We start from the raw sequence: 4850 nt of genomic DNA on the forward strand, positions 1-4850 counted from the left end.
TCTCCAACCCCCCTGCCACATGCAGGGCCACCAACCTCCCCACTTAATGCTAGACCAGGCTGTCCAGGGTCCCATCCAATCTGGCCTTGAACACCTCTGGGGAAGGGGCATCCACAGCCTCTTTGGGAGCCTGTTCCAGCATCTCACCACTCTCTCTGTAAAGAACCTTCCCCCTGACATCCAACCTAAATCTTCCTCTTCAACTTAAAACCATTTTCCCTTGTCCTGCAGTTATCTACCCTTTCAAAGAGTTGATTCCCCTCCTGTCTGTAGGCTTTAGGTCACCCCGCAGCCTTCTTTTCTCCAGGCTGAACAAGCCCAGCTCCCTCAGCCTGTCTTTGTAGGGGAGGTGCTCCAGTCCCCTAATCATCTTCGTGACCATTCTCTGGATGCTCTCCAACAGCTCTGTCTTTGCCTCACGAGAGCAGAGTAGAGGGGGACAATCACCTCCCTGTCCCTGCTGGCCTCCCCTCTTCTGATGGAGCCCAGGATACCATTTGCTTTTTGAGCTGCTCGTGTTAAGTTTCTCATCCATCAGGACTCCCTGATTACTAAATTTAGTAATTAAAGAAGTATTTTGCAGGGATGTGATTTTATTTTTTAAATTTTTCCCTGATTCTCCAGAGGTGAGGTAGTTGGACCTTCCAAAATTGCACGTCTTTCTTGTTTATGTAAAGTGACTCAGAGCTGCTCCTATGTGGAAGAGAAGAATAGAAGTAAAATGAACTATATTGACTTGAGAGTAACATCTGCAGAACAGATGTATGCAGAACAGCTGCATAAGCCTTTTTGTCATATAAACATCTAAAACCAGAGCAAGATTTATCTTAGAAACTTTGTCTGATAAAGTAATTATATTACAACACCTGCAGTGTTCTTGTATGCAACATTCGAGATATTAAGTCTTTGTAACACTGATGCAGACTTTTCTGTCTTTCTCAGGATCTCTGCAAATCTGCCTCCTTTTATTTTGAAAGCATCTTTTATAACGATAGAAGATAACCAGAGTGCAGAAGTCTTAGCAGGTACAGTACTGATAGATGTTGAGTATGGAAATTCTTAGGGGACAGGAATTTTTTAATGATTTGTAGTGATTTTAAGACTGGAATACATGGTGTGTGAAAGTAGAATGAACATTTTCAGTGCCTTCCCAAGTTGTGATGTCCACCCAAAGTACTTCTCTGTGAGGTAGAAAATGTATCAGAAACACAACAGGCTCAGCTGTGTGGCTGTCAGTGGTTCTGCTCAGTCTTGGAACGTCACTTAATGCCTTCATTAGAAAAGAGACTGTGACTGTTAGGAAAAGAAATGTGAGACTGCATTCCCAGAAGTCTCAGTTATCTTGTATTTGGAACTACAGATACGATTTAAACTATACACCACTGTTTATTTTAAGGAAGTGTAGTCTTGCTGACACGTTATTGAGATTTAGGAGATGAAGATGTTAGAATGGCATGGAAGAGCTGTGTGACAACAAATAAATTATTTTGCTTCTCTTTCTATCTTTGAGCAACAGTGGCTTTTGTGGAAGAGCTTCTGATAACTCAGTCTGTTGATGGTGAATATACAGCTTGTAGTGAAATGCCTTGCATGTAGGAGTGTATTGAAAAGGCAAGGAATAATTGCAACAGTGACCAATGTCCTTCCAGTCCTAAATTTTGGAAATCTAACTGTGCAGTTTTCAGCTTCACATTTCTCCTTGCAGAAATAAAATAAAGAAATCCCCAAGCCCCTTTGTTTTAAAGTTACTGATCAAAAGAATAAAAACGGTCTTCTGGAAACCTGAATTATTGGGATGCCTTGGAAACATCATGCTGCAAACAACATTACCTGGATAGGGTGCCATTATGTGTATGTGTTCTGACTGCTCCTCCTTGAGAGGTTTTCTGGTGGAGATTTAAAGGCAGGTGTCCTACAAGAACAGTGCACAGTTATGTGGGGTTCTGCCACTGCTATGAAGTTACTTCATTATTAAAAACTGCAGCGCACTCTTTTGATTTCAACCTTTTAAACTGTATCCTATTGAAGCGTGTTGCACATTCCCTAGAATGTAAGGAAGCAGAGAAGCCCGCCTTTCTGTGCAATTGCAGTTTGTAGCACTTCTGTGCTGATGACCTTTCTATTTCCAGAACTGCTATTGAATGGTCAGAATCTCATGACAGAGGCTATGGAAATCCTCAGTCTGTTAAAATGGAGGACAACGCGTTTAATGACCCGTCTCTCAAAATTGCCTTTCCGTATTCTGCCACCAAGGGAACTGTGAGCACATTGTTGTCATCACAGAGATAAGGTAAGTTACTGCTGTTTGGGTCTTGCCAGGTGGCTAATGGCAAGCCTTCAGTAGACAAACTCCAGACATTAAATGCTAAGTATCTCTTAGACTAACATGAAGATAATTCAGTTGCCATCTGCAGGGTTTATTTAAGACTTCAGTCAGTCAGTCAGTATGTATGTAACTACCTCAGCTAGGAAGGAAGTACTCTCCCTTGCTATTTTTTTTTTTTTTTCCCAATCATTTATTCTTTGTAAATAGACTGGTTTCTAACTGGCATGACGTGACTGTAGTATGGGAGGAATGGCGCGCGTGGTGAAAAAGTCTTTCAAATGCAAATCTAATGTGCCAAGTTTACATACTAATTTTGGATGATTTGGGAATGTAGATAGTGGCTCTGGGTAGAGTCAACTAGACTTGTTAGTTTAGGCTTCATGCCAAGCAGCAGGAATTGCAAAACGATTGGAGGAATGGAAATGATAGGCTGAGGTGAATGGACAAGGAGGAGAGGGAGAAGGTGATGGTGCATGTGAGTTGGTAATTACATCAGCTGTTATGTATGTTCTGCTTCATGTATGATGCACAGAGAGTGCTCCTCTGAATGCCTGTAAATCATTTGCTATAAGGCTGGTATAGCTAAGTGCTATTAATAAGTACTATCTCCAAAGATTTGTACAACCCAAAGAAGGGTCTCAAGGTTATGAACCTCAGAATGTTTCTCTATTAATCTTGTGCCCATCGGTCTGTGTGGGAGGCATAAGCTTCGAAGTTTGAGTACTCTGAGTACTCTAAGTTTGAGTACACTACCTGGAGTGTCTAACAGAGATGTCAGAGAACTTGAATTAGTAACACAATCTAAATTCACTCCTGACCATAAAAGCCACAAGTGTTAAAGCTAGCAGTCAGCTCTCCAAGTCATAATCTGTTTTAAGAGATGCTAAGAGGTGAAGTCATGGTTTGCACTAGAGTTGAAATCATGTCTTATACTCTGTGTACACATTATGTTCCGATCAATATCAGTGTGGCTGAACCTTTATTTTTTGTTTATTTTCCTTAAGGCTTATTCATTATGATTGCCTGGGCAGGAACTTTCATCCATTGTTGATCACGAAACACTGATTATGTACCAGAAAATGCTTTGTATGCAAAATGTGTTCAGCCAGGTATGTTATGTTTTCAGTTCTTTTAAGATGATTTGAAGAAAATTTTCTAGGTGCTTCTACTAACTTGAAGGAAAAAAAAAAAAAAAAACAAGGACTGTTAAATGTTTTGATATGCTATGTGAATAATTTTCATCTGAAAACTGAACGTTCTGAGATATTATTCAGGTGGTTGTCTAGTTGTCTTCTCCTTGCCTTGGAAAATATTTTCTGCATGTAGAATTCACTGGGAGGTGATTCAGGATGATGAAAGAACTGTAATAGTGAAGAGGGTGATTTATTGGCTCAGATTTTTTTGCGTGCATAGAGCTAGATTCTTGATCAGTTACTTAACTTTTACAAGTAACAAAGTGTTTTTTTAATCTCACTGTTGAAAAAATGTAACACATTTTCTCCCTTAAGACAAGATGTGTGATTCAAATTCATTTGCTGGAAATCTTTTTAAATCAGCATTCAAGTAAAGGGGAGATATGGATCCATCCAACATAAAAGTAACATATCAGGAACGTTTCAGAAGGCAGCGGTATTGCTTCCCCCACAGATAAATTCCTGACTTCTCCCTGAAAACTCCGTACTGTGCTGCCATACTTGAAGGAACTTTATGCAGTGCAGAAGTTCTTCAGTTAAATGAATTGCCTCTGTAGTATTTAGTGCTGTTTGCTTAGACATGAGAAGGCCTGTCAGTAGACAGAATAGAAATTTTTATTAAGGAGTTCTGCAGATTAGACTAGGCTTCTAGATTTTATAGACCTGAATGATTTCTTTACGAAAGGAAAAACCCTGCCTTTTTTTCCCTCTCGGGATAGCTTATGCTCTCTGCCTGAGGTTGACACAGGTGCTGGGTTCCGTTGTCCTGTTTGGCCTTACAACTTCTCTGGAATCAGGCAGAGAGCCAATTCCTTTCCGTTCTTAGCAGAGCCCCTAGGATGCCTTTACAAGTGGCTGTAATCTGTGAAGCCTTTGGCCAGAAGGGGAGGTGGAGCCAAAGGGTCAATTTGGGGGAAAGATGGGATAGGGAAGGCATTACCAGAGGTGATGTAAATGCATTAAATTAAAACCAGGATTAAGCGCTAAGCTTAAGTGGGGAGATGCTAAACCATGGATAGCAGAGCTGCTTTGGCTGGCTGTCCTGTACTTTGTAATCTGTGCAGATAGCAGCTTTAATCACTAGAGGCCCCTGAGCTGTTGGGTCCTCTGAATGCTACCAGAAATTAATTGCTTGGTGCCACAGTAGTCCCTCCTTGTGTTGGCAGCTGTTGATGTTAATTTCAGTACTTGCTGGAGTCCAGCAGTCTTTGCCTTGTCTGCATAACTCACCCCTTCTTGATGACTTATAAATGAATTTGTTTGTTCCGTAGTTTGAATCAGTCACACATCTGCTCTCTATCAAAGTTTCTTCATTTATAAACTTTTTTTTT

General features: G+C 40.7%; 1 non-coding gene across 1 annotated transcript in view; it reads left to right on the forward strand.

Moving 5' to 3' along the window:
• Positions 1 to 299: 299 nt before the first annotated feature.
• The window catches only part of LOC104915032, a 9224-nt gene continuing 4673 nt past the window's right edge, over positions 300 to 4850 (forward strand). The window contains exons 1-3 of the transcript XR_004162195.1: positions 300 to 1025; positions 2130 to 2290; positions 3331 to 3435. This is a non-coding gene — a transcript (uncharacterized LOC104915032). The remainder of the gene's footprint in view (positions 1026 to 2129; positions 2291 to 3330; positions 3436 to 4850) is intronic.

Source organism: Meleagris gallopavo, chromosome Z, assembly GCF_000146605.3.
Source record: "Meleagris gallopavo isolate NT-WF06-2002-E0010 breed Aviagen turkey brand Nicholas breeding stock chromosome Z, Turkey_5.1, whole genome shotgun sequence".
NCBI classification, from domain to species: Eukaryota; Metazoa; Chordata; class Aves; order Galliformes; family Phasianidae; genus Meleagris; species Meleagris gallopavo.